Here is an 18,860-nt window from a genome sequence, read left to right on the forward strand (position 1 = left end):
AATACTCACAATGTAAAAACAAATACAGAAACGCGCTGCAAACACACAGACTACAATAGAAATGTATTAGCATGGGTTTTAGTTTCAGCGCATTTAGCTCTCTCGGCCACCATAAAAAACAACTCACGTAATTGAGATCAATTTCTCCGAAATCAAGACTTCTTCTCTTATGTCGTTCTGTAGCTAACACTGAGGCCTGGTTTCACAGACAGGGCTTAGATTAAGCCAGGATTAGACCTTAGTTCAATCAGGGAATTTAAGTAGCTTTTATAAACTTGCCTGAGAAAAAAAACAAATTACTGGTTTGCATCTTGAGAAAAAAACAATGGCACTGATATTTTAAGATTTGTCTGTGCAGGTTTCTTTCAGGTAAAATAGCTGTCTGTTTTTGTCTGTGAAACTGGGGGTGAGTAGTTGTGTTTCATGTGAATCTGTGCATCTGAATTTTCTAAATTTGTTTAAATATCTCAAAAACAGCAAAACTGGACTATCCGTTTTATATTCAACACAATTAACATGTTTGAGACTTAAACTTGAATAAAAGTGATTACTATACTACATACTAATAGTCACATTTCTGACTAGTTCAAGTGATAAAACCGAGTTAAAGCATCAGTAACATCTGATGGTGAAGTGCTTTTCAACACATCAACATGCATGTATGCACTAAATGGCTTAAATACATGACAAAAAAGACACTAAATGAAAAAGAATATAGCCATGCACTAAATGACAGACTAAATCGCACAGAAATGAGACACAATTGTTCTGTCAGTTATGAGGAGATTCTTTGTGTCACACACACATAATCATGACAACGCATCCATCTATAACGCGATTCTGTGTGTCTGACGTGTGTGTGTGTGACGTAGATCTGGTTTAGTGTCAGTGGTTCTGAGGGTTAAAGGTCATCAGTTATGAGGCACAACATCTTCAAGCAGGACTACATGAAATAAAGCCACTGGAGGACAGTCACACACAAACACAGTCACACACACACACACACACACACACACACACACACACACACACACACACACACACACACACACACACACACACACACACACACACACACGCACACACAGGTCTAGATGGTAAATCAGCACAGTCCTTCTAATACAGTGCAATTAATAAACCCCTGCTGAAAAACAAGTACACTTCAGCACACTTCTTAAAAGAGTTATTAGTGAACTATTTGTGGACGTCTGATTGCATGAATTAATGAAATGAAATGAAAATGTATTAGTTTAAATCCATATTAAATGCAATTAGCTGAAGTACACATTTATATGTAATCCATAATTACTTCTATTGTCTTTGAAACAGTATTAATTAATGTACTGACATGCATTTATAATAAACAAAAATATATTTTAATGTAATTTCTGTTTACATTTACTGTACATTCATGCATTTTAGTCACAAAGCAAATTACAAAAAAAACAGTCCATCATTTTCGTAATAAATCTGTTGAAACTTATGTCGCCTACTTAAATATATATTTCATTTTAAATGTATAAACTTTAAATATAATATGCAATAAAATAACACACTAAAATGAAAAATAAGAGTTATAATCTAGTACTTTACATGTGCTTTAGTATGTTTGTCAACACATCACAATAAGTGCACTTCTTTAAAGTAGACAGAAGATTATTAAAACATGATGAGTTAAAATTTACTTTAAAAACTTTGGCAACATTTTACAACAAAGTTACATTTGTTATCATTAGTTAAAATGAACAATGAACAATACTTTTAAATCATTTATTAATCTTAGTTAATGCATTAATTAATGGTAACTTTTGGGACCTTATTATAAAGTGTTAAAACATTTAATTTGACATTGTTACAAAGTGCACTTTTTAAACGTGTGTTAAGAAAGTACATATTACATATTGTACACTCCACTCTTTAAGTAGACTTTTTTTCATTCATATTTTTTATTTCATTAATATTATCCGAAAATAGTTTTATATTTAAAAATATATACTTTAAAGATTTTAAGTGCACTACATCAAAACAACTCATTTGACAACAGTAAAGGATTTTGTAATGAATTTCTCACATCGTGTGTGTGTGTGTGTTTGTCACAGTGATTTCTCATCCTCTCTGTCTTTCATCTCTCCCTCTCTCTCTCTCTCTCTTTCATCTGTCCATCCCTTTCCAACACTGGCTCCTTTCATTCGGCATCTCCGCCTCTCCACCGCTGTAATTCAATGTTCCCAGAAAAACACATGATTGGAAAGTCAGTCACTCTTTACAGCCTCACACTCTTCCTCTCGGCCCTTCCACAGCCTTCCTCACACACACACACACACACACACACACACACACACACACACACACACACACACACACACACACACACACACACACACACACACACACACACACACACACACACACACACACACACACACACACACTCACAAACGCACACTCAAACACACACTCACACACACGCTCACACAATTTATTACTATTATTTTTATTTCATTTTATAAAATTTTATTTTATTTTATATTTGTACATAGCGTACATATACTGTATACCTATTTATATATGATATATGTATTATTATTATTACTATTATTTCATTGCTATTTGTATTTAATTTAATATAAAAAAGTATAATTTTTGGCTGGGGTGGGAACTTTGTAATTGTGATTCTGTATTGTTCCTTTGGATTCTAAAATAAAATGTAATAAAAATAGAACTTAAAATAAGGAGACACATCAGGAACTGCAATCAGACCCGCATCATGAGAAAGAATCGAGACTCTAATGAGAACTATATAATCACTGCTAAAACTCTGAGATCTCAGTGTGAACTCAAAGATTTCATGTTCTTAGATCAAGCGCAGTGAATCAGGCGGTCTCTGAAATGAGCGCTTTAATTCGAAACAAACATCCATCAAGCCCCGATCATCGTGAGATCCGGTTCAGCCTGAAGTCAAGAGAGAGTCATGATCATCCTGAAGCTCGTCAGACAGGTGCTTCTCCACTGAGAAGAGCGCTAACACTTACAATAAGCTTCATTCGTTAACATTAATATACTAGCTAACATGAACTAACCATGAGCAACACATTTGTTACTGTATGTATTAATCTTTGTTAACGTTTGTTAATAAAAACAGCTGATCATTGTCAGTTCATGTTCACAGTGCATTAACTAGTAATGTTACCAAAATTTTAATAAAGTATCAGTAAATGTTGAAATTAAGATTAACAAAGATTAATAAACAGTTCATTATTAGTTCATGCCAACTAATGTAGTTAACTAATGAAGTTTATTGTACAGTGTTACCAGAGCTGATCTATTTCTAAAAGTGCATTTCTGAAAGAATTCAAAACATTGACTAAAGAACCTAGCGATTCACTTCCTGTTTTTATGACAGGGCTGGGTAAAAATATCAGTTTCTCTATTTTAATTGATTCTAATTTTTGTGAACCGATATCGTTCCTTAAATTCCAAGAATCGACGTTTCATTATAGTCTATGCTGTTTTCAGTTAATGAACACATTTCCGTAGTGCTCCATCTGATAAATCACCATAAGCTTTGAGCTTTGTTACTTTTGATGTGAAACAAAGTCTTGGATTTCAAATATTGTAAATTTTTAATAATGAAATTCAAAATATAAATACCGTTTTGGCTCTTTAATGTGGAGTGACAGATCGCTGTAGCGCCTCAGATGAAGCGAAGCGGCAGCAAGAATGTGAACCGATCATCTCTTCCTCTTTATTAGTTACAGCACCTAAACAACATGATGAACATCAGAAGGTATGCTGAAACTTGCTAAAATACATATTCAGAAAAGCCATTCAGTGAACATAAACTTGTTAGTTAGACAGAAAAATGAACTCTAGAGAGGATAATTTCGCTAAATATATGCACCATATTACATATTCATTATTTTTTTGATGGTTTTTTAATATTTAATGCATGTTTGAAATCTGTCAAGTTTCTATGAAAGCCACCATTTAAATGGTAATATTTCTCAAAAAAAGCTAATTGGAGTAAAAACATAATTATGCAATTATACACTCTAAAAAATGCTGGGCTGTTTCAACCCAACTTTGGGTCAAATATGGACAAACCCAGCCGTGGGGTTACAGTTTTAACTCGGCGTTTGGGTTTGTCCATATTTGACCCAAAGTTGAGTTAAAAACAGCATTTTTTAGAGTGTAAAGTTAGTATTATAACTTTATTATTACTATAAAAAAAAAAGAAAAAAAAAGGAGCTTTTTGTTGAGGTCTTTGAAAACTCACATAGTTATAGTGGTGTTTGTAAATGAGAAACACAAAGGCACTGTTTGGTCAACGACCCGCATGCAGTTTTTGAGTCTTTTCCACTGTTTTTGAACTGCTTTAGCTGCATTTGTGCGAGAGGTTTTAAAGTTAAGTCGGCGAGAGAAACATGTGGATCCCACGGGCCTGTGAATGATGTGAGGTCACATGATCAGAGAGACTCGGTCATGAGCGTTTGACAGCCGTCGTCTGTTTGATCTGAAAAACACAACCGTCTTTAAAGATCTGCCTCACTATGAGTAGTTCATCACTAGTCCTCATACTTAATGTTGAGTGTGTTTGTTGTCATGCTGCTCAGATCATGTGTGTTTATGAGTGTGCTGCTACTGTACACACACATACAGTCTCTCACATGCACAGTCTCTCTCACACACACACATACACACACACACACACACACTCATTCACACAAATACACACACTACACAATTTTCACCTGCCGGACGTACAATGAAGGAACACCCTAAAACTGTATCGCAACATCTTAGCAGTGGCATTACTAATTCTTGCTAAGTTATCAGGTCTTTGTGTTTATTATTATTAATATTATTATTATTATAATAACATCTCTGCTTGTAAAGACATTTACATTTATGCATTTGGCAGTTGCTTTTATCCAAAGTGACTTACATTGCATTTCAAGATACACATTTACATTCTTATCAGTTCTTGCTTTCCCTGGGAATCGAACCCATGACCTTGGCGTTGCAAGCGCTCTACTGTTTGAGCTACAGGAAAGCGTAGCTTTTTAGTGTGTGTGTGTGTGTGTGTTTTGAAGTAAAGCTCCAGATCAGATCTTCAGGTTTATCAATCCGTGATGTGATTTCAGTGAAGATCCGTGGTAAAACTCATTTGACAGAGTCACAGCTGGATGATTCGTGTTCTCGTCACTGAATCCGATCAGCAGGAACGAGGCATGAGAAACTTCTGCATCCGAGCTGAAGCTCCTCAATCCAGCGTGACCTCCGAAACCCAGAGGAGCGTCACGAGGCCCGAGCGGCCCGAGGGCAGGCGCTTTACAGGCCCGGCCTGAGAACGCACAGACACACACAGAAAGAGTCTTTTGTCGTCTGAATTCTTCTGCAGCGTTTTCTGCATTTCATCAGCTGTGACTCAGACTCACCCACAAATCTCATTCCTTCCCTGTCAATCCATCCATCACTCACTGTGTGTGCGCATGTGTTCATCACAATAACACACAAAAACCTTTTATCAGGTAACCTAAAATGTGCTTCAAGCGGAAACAAAGATCAACAGGTTTTATACAAAGTTTTATTCAATGACTGAATCAACCTGACTGCGATCTGACAGAAGTAAGCTAAAGCTGATGATTTTCCTATTTCCCAATGGCATATGTTCCTCACCCCTACTGACTACAAATACTCACAACGCAACCAAATACAGAAACACACTGCAAATACTCACAACACAACTTGGGATGGGACGATCACCGGTTTCACTATAAACCACGATAAAATGTACTGACGGTTAGTATTATTGTTTAAAATATAATTATCATTAAAACCATGTTTGATAATTACCGAAATGTAATTAAATCGATCGATCACTGTTGTTGCAACCGCGGAAAGATGTCCATAAAACAGCTGGAGAACAAAATGTCACGTAACGTTACATTTACCTCAGGATGGCTTTTAATGACCCATGTTAGTTGGACTTAAAATAATTATTATAGAGAGGAGTATTTTGCTAAATATGATAACTATATTACACATTTATAATATTTTTACCTATATCATTAAAATAGTATAACGTTGTTATTATAAAAAAATGCATTATATTTAATTTGAGTTAGTTTTAACCTTTAATAATACCAACTGACAGGGCTCTCTGTATGTTTACAGCATTAGGTGATTTTTTTTTTTTTTTAAATTGAGAACAATTAACACATTAACGTATCTACTGTACCTATTTATCCAAAGGAATTTATATTGAATCAAGATCAGAATCAAATTGAAGTTGAAATTGTGAAATTTGTGTTAAGCAATAATAAAAACAGTAGCATACCAGTAAACTTAATAAAATTATGTTTAGTTACCAAATAATTTGATGCAAGTTTTTAGTTTTTTTACACATCCCCCCAATCCCAATCCACCCATTTTATTTTGTGTTACATTTTCATTGTTTTCAAAGGGCCTGTCCTCTTGTCTTTTTGGCTTGTTGTTTCTGATTGCACTTTAATCGAGATCAAATCCCAGAAGGGAATATTAAAACAAAATAAAGTTAAAACTTGTTTTGAACAATTTTTCTTTGTCATCTGCAGATTGATTTTAAGTAGGGAGAGAAAAAAAACTATTTAAATCGTAAATCGGATTTTTTGTGAAAAAATCTGGGATTTTTTTTTAGGCCATATCGCCCAACCCTACGGTCATTATAAGGAAGGAAATGCCACAGAATCTTGCTTTAAAAAGTGCATAGAGCTGCTTGTTTTATTTGTTGTTTGTTGTTTTTCAAATATAAAACTTGTTGGGATGTTTTCATTGTGAGCATCAGTTCTTTTTGAACACTTTCATCTCGTTTTAACAAAACAGTGACAATATTGATAATCACGATAATTTTGGTCACTATAATCGTGATCTGAAATTATCATACCGTCCCATCCCTAAAGACAACTAAATACAGAAACACACTGCAAATACTCACAACACAAACAAATACAGAAACACACTGTACATACTCACACACCACATACAGAAACACACTGCAAATTCTTACAAACCAACCAAATTCAGAAACACACTGCAAATACTCACAACCAAATACAAAACACACTGCACATACTCAGTGCAACCAAATACAAAATCAAGCTGCAAATACTCAGAACGCAACTAAATACAAAACAAGAAACAAATACTCACAATACAACCAAATACAAAACAATCTGCAAATACTCACAACGCAACCAAATACAAAACAAGCAGCAAATACTCACAATACAACCAAATACAAAAACATGCTGCAAATACTCACAACGCAACCAAATACAAAATCAAGCTGCAAATACTTACAATGCAACCAAATCCAAAACACACTGCAAATACTCACATTGGCCCTCATTTATCAAAAGTGCGTAGACCAAATTTCCAGCGTACACCTGGCGTACACCCAAAACCACGGTGACTTTGATATTTATCAATATGGACGTTGGCATACGGCACACTCAAATCCTACGCCAGGTCAGGAGGCGGTGTACATGTACGCACATTTTGAGTTAGTGCGGAAATGCGCAGAAAAACAATTCCTAACACCACAAAACGCACTGACAAACTAAAAGATATGAGGAGCTCTTTTCCAAAACGCGATAAACGCCATTTTTAAAAATAAATTTGTATTTTATTTCTATTAATAAACTAGTGTTGTGTCTGCAAAGATGAAATTGATGATCACCATCTCCGTAGTGAATGCGCCTATAGAGAGAGTAGCCTATTTCTTTTCGTTTATAATTGTTTCTTTTAAAGACATTTCAAGCTTTCTTTATAGATATATTTCTCATGTCTGTGAGGCATATACTGAGTTTCGGTTAATTTGTGATGAGATGCGCTCCAGTTCACGTGCAATGCAAGGGACCGCGTCCGCGCCTCCATGCCATGACTCATGATTATATTGTCTGCTATTTGCTTCTTATTTATTAAATCAAGGCAATTGGTTGATGAAAAAAATATTAAAATTAAGATACAATTTATACAAAACGAAATTCACTTTAAAGAAAGGCTTTCTACAAAACAAAATTTAATTAAGTGGCCAAAATCATGTCTGAGCATGTCTCCCGATATATTGCGCATCCTATCTTAGCCTATGTTCACGTTTCATAATCAACATAGATGGGGAAAAAATAACATTATTATTTTTTAACAAATATGAAACTAAATGCACTTAGTTAATGGCTACAACACGCCTAATAGTAGGCCTGAATATTGTTATCATTACTTTTTTCAAGTTCGGCACGAATTACTATTAGCCTAAATGTGTTACTAAATGATTTGAATGAATTTTTAACATTGTTGTATTTAAGGACTGTATTTGTGTGTTATTTTTAAATTATTTGTTTTATTTGGTGGACAATATTGGAACGTGACATTGGAAATATTTATTTTATTTTTACTATTTAATTTATTTTACTATTTATTTTCTTTGGCTTTTATTTATTTCATGCAGTTGCACTTATTTAATTTATATTAATTTATAGTATGAGTCCCTGATTATATGTTGCATGTTCTCTTCTTGTTGCTTTTTTAGACAAAAAATGGATGGATTTATAGCTTTTTGAAAAAAAAAAAATACAATTAACTTTGAATTTATCATCAACAATATTGTTGTTTGATTTAATAATAATTTTTCATGATGGTGATGGTCTCGATCTCCAGAGAAGTGTCTCCTCTTTGCCGTCTTCCGTGTGTCCATGGCGTAAAATGAGGGCGTGGGGGAAGCGGATACTTGCGTGTTATTCTAATGACGATCGTTTTCAGCCGCGGCATTTATCAAGGGCATGTATTGCGTACACCTGGATTTCAAAGGTACGCACATCTTCATAAATCAGGCGGTGAGAGGAGTGTAAGCATAATCTTACGCCAACATATACGCCCGTTTCTACGCAAGAATGATAAATGAGGGCCAATGCAACCAAATTCAGAAACACACTGCAAATACTCACAACCAAACATAGAAACAGACTGCAAATACTCACAACCAAACATAGAAACATGCTGCAAATACTCATAACGCAACCAAATACAAAATCAAGCTGCAAATACTCACAACGCAACCAAATAAAAAACAAGCAGCAAATACTCACAATATAACCAAATACAAAACAATATGCAAATATCACAGTGCAACCAAATTCAGAAACACACTGCAAATACTCACAACTCAACCAAATACAAAAACATGCTGTAAATACTCACAACTCAACCAAATACAAAAACATGCTGCAAATACTCACAATGCAACCAAATACAAAATCAAGCTGCAAATACTCACAACGCAACCAAATTCAGAAAAACACTCCAAATACTCACAACCAAACATAGTAACATGCTGCAAATACTCACAACGCAACCAAATCCAAAACACACTGCAAATATTCACAACGCAACCAAATTCAGAAAAACACTCCAAATACTCACAACCAAACATAGAAACATGCTGCAAATACTCACAACGCAACAAAATACAAATCAAGCAGCAAATACTCACAATACAACCAAATACAAAACAATCTGCAAATACTCACAACGCAACCAAATACAAAACAAGCAGCAAATACTCACAATACAACCAAATACAAAAACATGCTGCAAATACTCACAACGCAACCAAATACAAAATCAAGCTGCAAATACTTACAATGCAACCAAATCCAAAACAGACTGCAAATACCCACAACCAAACATAGAAACAGACTGCAAATACTCACAACCAAACATAGAAACAGACTGCAAATACTCACAACCAAACATAGAAACAGACTGCAAATACTCACAACCAAACATAGAAACAGACTGCAAATACTCACAACGCAACCAAATTCAGAAAAACACTCCAAATACTCACAACCAAACATAGAAGCATGCTGCAAATACTCAGAACGCAACCAAATACAAATCAAGCAGCAAATACTCACAATACAACCAAATACAAAACAATCTGCAAATACTCACAACGCAACCAAATACAAAACAAGCAGCAAATACTCACAATACAACCACATACAAAAAGATGCTGCAAATACTCACAACGCAACCAAATACAAAATCAAGCTGGAAATACTTACAATGCAACCAAATCCAAAACACACTGCAAATACCCACAACCAAATTCAGAAACACACTGCAAATACTCACAACCAAACATAGAAACAGACTGCAAATACTCACAACCAAACATAGAAACATGCTGCAAATACTTACAACGCAACCAAATACAAAATCAAGCTGCAAATACTCACAACGCAACCAAATACAAAACAATATGCAAATATCACAGTGCAACCAAATTCAGAAACACACTGCAAATACTCACAACAGAACTAGGGATGGGACGATCACCGGTTTCACTATAAACCACGATAAAATGCAAATACTCACAACGCAACCAAATTCAGAGACACACTCCAAATACTCACAACCAAACATAGAAACATGCTGCAAATACTCACACCGCAACCAAATACAGATCAAGCTGCAAATACTCACAACGCAACCAATTACAAAACAAGCTGCAAATACTGACAACACAGCGATACAAAACACACTCCAAATACTCACAACGCAACCAAATCTAAAACAAGCTGCAAATACTCACAATGCAACCAAATTCAGAAACACACTGCAAATACTCCCAACACAACCAAATAAAGAAATATGCAGCAAATACTCAAAACACAACCAAACACAGAAACACACTGCAAATACTCACAACGCAACCAAATACAAAACAAGCTGCAAATACTGACAACACAGCGATACAAAACAAGAAGCAAATACTCACAATACAACAAAATACAAAACAATCTGCATATACTCACAACGCAACCAAATACAAAACAAGCTGCAAATACTCACAATACAACCAAATACAAAAACATGCTGCAAATACTGACAACACAATGTATCAAACTCTCAAATATCATGGTTATTATTGACCAGCCTAATATCATGAGGAATCAATCTTTCCATCATCTTTTACAACTAAACAGTTTGGTGAGCTTTGCTTTGGACTAAAATTGTTCCCTAAATCAATTAATGTAAATATACTATCTAAAATGTGTAACATTAAATTGAAACTCAAACTCAATCCACCCAGAACATTTAATGAATCTTGTAGACACGTCCTATTCGAAACAAGTTGATTATGTCAGCAGGTGTGTGTTTCCAAACCTGCATGAATTATGTCTTTTATGTAATACAAAAAAACTGAACAACAATTTCAATGAATCCTCCCTGTTGTAGCTCTTCAATCTCATTTTCATTCAGTCCAAATATTTTGTGTCAAGACGCATCATGCCAGATTTGCTGTCAATCATCCGTCATCATTATTGAGGTCACATGTGGTGTAACGTGTCTTAATGCACCACAGTTAAACGGCTAAACTGAATTTGAGGGCTTCGGCAGATTTTAGCATACAATGGTGGTTTTGCCATTTTTCATTCACTTTCATGTGGAAAAGAGTAATCCAGGTTACAGGGAACGTTCTCAGAACATTCTGGCAAGGTTCTCCCAAAGTTATGAAAAAATTTCTTACAGTAACATTAATAAAACGTTCATTCAAAGTTATCTGGTCTTTAATAATGTTCTCCAAACATTATCACAAAATCGTTATCATGGAACGCCATGGAATGTTTACAAAATGATAAAATTTAATGTTTTCTTAACGTTCACATAATAACCAAGAATTTTTTTAAACATTAAAAAAAACTGGACGTTTTGAACACTCAAAAATAACGTTTTCGGAATGATAGCAAAACTTTCGTAGAAAACTATTCCCGGCCACATTTACATGTCAGTGACACCTAATCATCATTGTTCAGTTCACGTGCACATGATAATGGGGTGTTTATACAGAAGTCTTGAACGTACCGTAGCAAAAATGGCTTGTTTTGGGTAAAAAAAACATCAAAATGAAGTCTGACAAAAAGTCTAACAAGTGGAGCTCAAAACTGTAGGAAACGATCTTTTTAAAAACACTCTACCTGAGCTTAATTAATCTGCTTACATTACTTAATGATATTTTTCATGCTGATATCACTAGAGTCAATCTGAAATAAACACATCATCTAAACAATGCAAACATAATGTTACATTATTAACACTACTCTTACTATCTCTCCAGTAAATACAGTAGTATCTACTGTATCCCACACACAATGCACGATGCTGCACTCCCAGTGTCAACAAACTGAAAGAAACACCACCTTGTTTTATATTTTGCAATTTAACCATTTTTTCACAAAATTAAATAAAAAAAAGACACTTAAAGATAATAATCAACTCACATGACACATAATAAGGTCATGTGACAAGAATACAGCGGACTGCTAACTGAAGCGTTTAGCATGAAGCAATTCTCACTGCAACGTGACTCACACTGTTTGCTGAACCTCAACAGAACAATGCCATATTTGACTGGTGAAATATGTCTTTTTGTGTTATATGTATATGTTATCTTTTATATGTAGCGCACACAAAAATATGTTCAAAAAACATTTTGTAACGTTGCTGAATGTTCTCTGAATTTAAAAAATGTTTTTTTCTTGGTTATGCGAATATTAAAGAAACATTTCATTTCATCATTTTGCAAAACATTTTAGGAAAGTTACTTTGTAAATGTTTCTCTGAACATAAAAATAAAACGTTAGATGAACATCCAACTAAAACGTTTAAAAAAATGTTCCATGAACCGATGTATAAATGAAAATGTTCTGCTAACATTTTGATAAGATTATTAAAGACCAGATAACACTGAACAAATCTTCTTTTAACATAAATATGTTCTAAAGAACATTTTTGCAAACGTTCCTATGAAATTATGAAAATGTGATTTCAGAATGTTCACTGAATCTTCCAAACATCCAGATTTTGAAATTGTGAACGTTATGGAAACATTCCATTTCATCATTCAAACATTATTGGAATGTTAGTTTTAAATGTTCTCATGGAAAGTTTTGAAAAAAAATGTTCTAAGAAAGTTTTGAGAACATTAAAGACCAGATAACTTTGAACGAACGTTCTATTAACGTTCCTGGAAGAACGTTTGTTTAGAACTTTGGCAGAACGTTTTTAGAATGTTTTCCCTGTTAGCTGGGATATTGCTTGAGAAGGATTTACGCATACCTGAAAACCAGGTAACCAATTCTCTCTCTCTCTCTCTCTCTCTCTCTCTCTCTCTCTCTCTCTCTCTCTCTCTCTCTCTCTCTCTCACTCTCTCTCTCTCTCTCTCTCTCGCCCTGCTCCTCCACCACCCCAAACCCCCCATTAAACCCTCTGAAACCCCATATCAGCTTCCTTTAGATGTTTCTCCAACACAATTGGGGTAACTGGACTCTTGGCGGAGGCAGTCGGTGCAGATATGAAGTGACCACACAATGGTGCATTCATGCTCTCTCTCTCTCTCTCTCTCTCCATCCATTCTTCCCCAGCTGCAGAGGAATCCTGTCCAACTTTTGCCCCCCACCACACAACTGCCACCCGTCCACCAGCAGAAAGAGAGAAAACACAAAAGCAGGATTCATCCCATAGAGACGGGGAGCCATTTAAGCGTTACGCAGCTGCATGGATTTATTAAAGATGGGTGGAGAGGGAGAGATAGAGGGGGGTCAGCAGAGGTCACGGACCCCCAGACTTTTATTAACCCTCTCAACATGATGACATGTTAATGAGCTTTAAGCATTAATATTCAGCAGAGAGTGGGAGAATGTACAGAATGGAGGGATTGATGAGAAAAAGAGAGAAATAAATCTTCATCGCAGCGAGATAAACAGCTCGAATAATGATTTAAAGTCAGACGATGCGTTTCAATTCACATTTATTTGTAAAGCGTTTTCGCAACATGTCGTTTCAAAGCAGAGATTCATGTTCAAGATGTTACATTCAAGACTGTTGATTGTAATATCTGAAACATGTATTATTTGCATGTGTTATGTTTAGAAATCTCAAGCATTTAAATAAAGGTATAAATGCAAATGTAAAACCAATGTTTTCCTGCATTTACTGTGTTTTACAAATGTCTGTTATGACCAAATGATCTACACACCTGTCACACACACACACACACACACACACACACACAAGCTCTTTGTATTGCCACACCTGGAGGATCTAGCGCAGGTGCATATGATCTAGAAATATGTCAAATAAACATATAAATGAAGAAATCCATCGCCAGCATTCAAACACACTGAATCACAGCCTATAGCTGAACTTCAACAGCTGCCGGAATACATACATACATATATATATATATATATATATATATATATATATATATATATATCATTTACCATTTACTGTTTATTACTATTATCATAATCATAGTAATACAACATTAAATATAGCCTAAATAAATTAAATTATTTCATTTTTAATTAATGTTAATTGTAATTCATTAATGTTTAATTACATTAACGTTTACTTAATTTAATTACTTGAATTCATTTTAAAAAGTAAAAAGTAAAGTTAATTATAAATAATTGATTTATTATATATTGACTTTTATGATAAATAAAGTAATCAGTTAAAAAGTAAATTATAAATATCAAATTTACTTTTATCACAGTCAAACAAGGAAAAGTGAAAGGTAAATAAATAGATTAGGTAATTATTTATTAAAATAAATAAAAATGTAAATTATATATAATATGTATATGAGACACTCGTAGTCGTGAGATATGGCTGTATATCAGCACGGCTGTGATTCGCCTGTAGGTAATCACTCATATATATCTCACGGCTACCAGTGCGATATTGCAATTATACAACAGTTCGACGGCACACGCGAGTAAATAAATAATAAACAACAACGTCTTCCGCCACTCACTCAGATCTCAAGGTGACAGTTTAACAGTTGAGCCCGAGCCTCCGTTACTAAGTCTAAAACGTCACTTCAGAACGGTTAACGAAGGAACGTTGAGTCGCTTCATTGATGGGCCTACAGTATTATGTACAGTATTATGGTAGCCTATTATGAGAGAGATATCGGCTAAACGAGTGTATTACCTGCATCTGATATTCATTCTCAGGTCAATGTCCATAATATTCAATCCAAAAAAATCAATTTGAATGTCCGCTGAGGAAAGCGTTATGTTTGTCTTTATCCTTCTTCTTACAACAGCCCTGCTAAAACAACTTCCTTGTTCTGACTCACTGATAAAGACGGGCTTTGCTGCCATCTAAGGGCGTAATAAAGTCAAAATCACAATCACTGTTATTTATACAAAATATCCTGAAATATAATATTTAAATAAAGAATATTAGCCATTAAAAAGTACAAGAGGTTTGTACCAAACAGTTCAGTCAAAAGTAGGCTACAAACAGCAGCGTTAGTTGTAATACAGGGTTTCTGTTAAATAAAAAGTATTAAGTTGTGCAACTTAATTTTGCCCTTGTTTGCTCTGGAACAAGTAGCCTAATAGATTAATAAGAACAAGATTGCCCATTTGATATACCCCTTATATCTCATTTAACCACTATCTAGAGCCAGCGGCAAAAACCCGAAGGACTGGCCGAGATGACGCTGTTCTCTGCGGGAACGCGAGCGCTGAAATAGCTCTGTGATTATATATTAGTCACATATTTCAGGTCTGAATAACTACATTCTCATCTAAAAACTCTTAAAACTACATTTCGTGACACAACAGTAGTAGCCTATTTGTAAAATGATGGTGTTTGCTCGTAATAGAAACGACGAAACGGTTCCAGTGCTGATAACTGGTGGAATATAGCAGGGCTGGGAAAAGCTCTCAGCCAATCAGATTCGAGAACCAGAACTTTATTTGTAATATTATGCACATTTTATATTTCTGATGTCCAAAACAAGTTTTCTTTTTGCATGTTTCATTTGTTGTATTTCCTAGTCCTTTTACTGTGTGCAGAAAGCCCGTTATATATATATATATATATATATATATATATATATATATATATATATATATATATATATATATATATATATATATATATATCATAGCAATAAAATCAAGTAAGGGAAAAATAAATTAATAAATTAATTGAAAGATTAATAAATTATTTAAAAACTATACATTTAAGTTAATTAAAAAAATAAAAAAATAAAATAAATTATATTATTTATAATAAAAAATAATAAAAGGAAATAAAATAAATTGTAAAAATAAATAAATAATTAATATTCAGGAAAAGTGATACATATTAGATTCATTAATCACCAGTACCAAGTCAAGTATATATTATAGAGTCATAATCACTGTAAAATAGTTGTTTCCTTAAATTAAGTACAATCAACTTGGATATTTACATCATTTCAACTTAAATTCCATAAAACTGGCCTAAAAAATTAGTTGAATCCCTTCTAACTTGAAAATTGCTTATGTTTTTAGATTGCTTTAACTCATCAAAGTAAATGATGTTGTCATAACTTATTGGTCATAAAACTTTTACAGTTTTATATATATGTATATGAAAACTGTAAAAGTTGTATGACCAATAATTTATTTCGATGAGTTAAAGCAATGTAAACAATGAACAAATGTATCCTCTTTGCAGCTGTTTGTTAATAGAAAAATAGAATTGAACCGAATCCTGACTGTTTGGTACACACTCCAGCCTGAAAGAGTCTGAAATTCAGCACAGATGAAAGACGAAGCCCAAGCGTTCAGTAAAGTGTGTTTCTCAGGCCTATCAGAGTGTATAGAGTCAGACAGGTGAGTGTGTACAGGTGAAGCTGAGGCTCCGCCCACAGGAACTCATTCACTGAGGAAAACAACAACCCCTGGCCTCATGAGATCATCCCATCAGAGTCTGACCTTTCCAGAGCACAACTTCATCCACATGCAGGAATTCCCCCAGGAATCTTCACATCATCACCAAAGCGGACAAAAGGCCAAAACCTTTCCTTCTCAGAGAGAAAACCAGAAAGGCCCCGCCCACTCTCTCTCTCTCTCTCTCTCTCTCTCTCTCTCTCTCTCTCTCTCCATCTCCATGTCTTTTGTTCACTCCACTTCCTGTTGTGCCAGAAACTCAAAAACATGCAGACCCAATTCCATCAGGTGTGTGTGTGTGTGTGTGTGTGTGTTTGTGTGTGTGTGTGGAAGCTGGTCATGAGACAATCATGTCCTCATATTGACCTTTTGACCTCCGCACTCACAAACATCTTCTCCTGACATAGCCAGCATCTCCAACGGCAACCATCAGCAGCATCACTGTCACATGCTGCACTAACACACACACACACACACACACACACACACACACACACACACACACACACACACACACACACACACACACATTCAATCACACTTAACCAATTAACTGTGCTCAGAATGAAATGTTTTAGTTTGCTGAGAGCATCACTTTGGTACAGAATGAACAACTGAATCTGTTCATTCTCTCGGGATCAATAATTTTAAAAACGCTGTTGTAAGACAGATTATTAATTACTGCACACAAAACGCTTTCACATTTACATGATTTGGTTTGGTTATTCAGCCTAAACCATTCACGCGCGCTCGCAATTTTAACGGATTTACTCTGGAAGTAGCCTAATGCGAATTATAATAAATCTCACGATTAAATAACTAATCATATTATTGCACGACTAGAGGCGCATTAATAATAAACCAGCGACATATATCCTGCTTCGAAATTACACTTATTCTTCTGGTTATGACGTTTAATAAAATGTATAAAATAAAAAAACAATTTAAAAAAAAAAACAAATTTAGTGTAATTATGAGTCGTCGAGAGTGAAAACAGTCTTTAAAAAACAACTACGAAGTAATAATAACTACAACATATTAATAATAATAATAATAACAACAATAATAATTTTTGCCAATTGTCTTGTTGATTTTTAGGAAGAATTTAATATGGAAATGCAAACATGATAATTCAATATTATACATAGTCTATTATTCGATCATAATAATTTTGACAGTATTTTAGCTGTAATTTGTAAGGATTCCGAATGAACGAAAAGCAAAGCGCGCGAGTTAATTAGCCTATTATTAATTAGTCCAGGTGATGACGAGCATCTCGCGCACCTTTGCTTATTTCGATTTGAATAAATAATTATATAATAATAATTGAAAATAATAAATTAAATTTCTGAGCTGTACGACAAATACTTAATTATTATTGTTTCTGGTGTATTGTAAAAATGGAAGCCCTTGCAGAGAATGAATGTAGGCTATAACAGAAACCTGATAATTTTTGATAATGTAAAATAATTAACGAGAAACAAAACAATTGACATTAGTGCCAAATTAATTTATAGAAGAGCCGTAAACCTCAATTTGACGCGATACAGAAATGCAGAACAAATATGCAATACAATAAAACCTTCCAGTTCTCAATCACGACCATCAAAAAGAACAAATCAAGACAAAAAAAAAGCAACGTGAATTTAACAGCTACAATTCAATTCAATTCAATTCCCCAGATTTTCCCATGAAATGTTCCTTGAGGATAAACACATCTCCAGCTCTGCGTGTTTTAAACGCATGGAGACTGTAATATTTCTAAACGCGTTGTCTGTCTCCTCGCTTCCCTGCTTCCCAAATTTTTCCCTGAGATCAACAGGCAGAAACTCACATCAAAGCTCGCTCGCTCGCGCAGGCCTCGGTCCGCTCCGTCCACGCGCCGCGCGACGCGCTCATCCCGCTATATGTGTACGTTTGAAGGACACGGAGAAAAAGACGCTCTAAAGGGAGACACACGTCTTTTCTCTTTTCTTTTCTTTTTTTATATACACAGAACTGCTTTTTGTTCCTCATTTTTTCATTTAAGAGGGTAATGGAAGGGGGGTGTTCGTTTGATCACATGATTACAATTCA

The 18,860-nt window shown here is 34.6% G+C and overlaps 1 long non-coding RNA gene across 1 annotated transcript; it reads right to left on the bottom strand.

Moving 5' to 3' along the window:
• Positions 1–4,859: 4,859 nt before the first annotated feature.
• On the bottom strand, positions 4,860–18,749 carry LOC143711187 (uncharacterized). The gene is made up of 2 exons (XR_013194770.1): positions 18,619–18,749; positions 4,860–5,344 (listed from the first exon to the last, which is right to left on the bottom strand). It is a non-coding gene; the product is annotated as an uncharacterized LOC143711187 (long non-coding RNA).
• Positions 18,750–18,860: the final 111 nt, after the last annotated feature.

The sequence above is a fragment of the Siphateles boraxobius genome, unplaced genomic scaffold, assembly GCF_051911475.1.
Source record: "Siphateles boraxobius isolate OS27281-9 unplaced genomic scaffold, OSU_SipBor_1 49, whole genome shotgun sequence".
Lineage (NCBI taxonomy): Eukaryota > Metazoa > Chordata > Actinopteri > Cypriniformes > Leuciscidae > Siphateles > Siphateles boraxobius.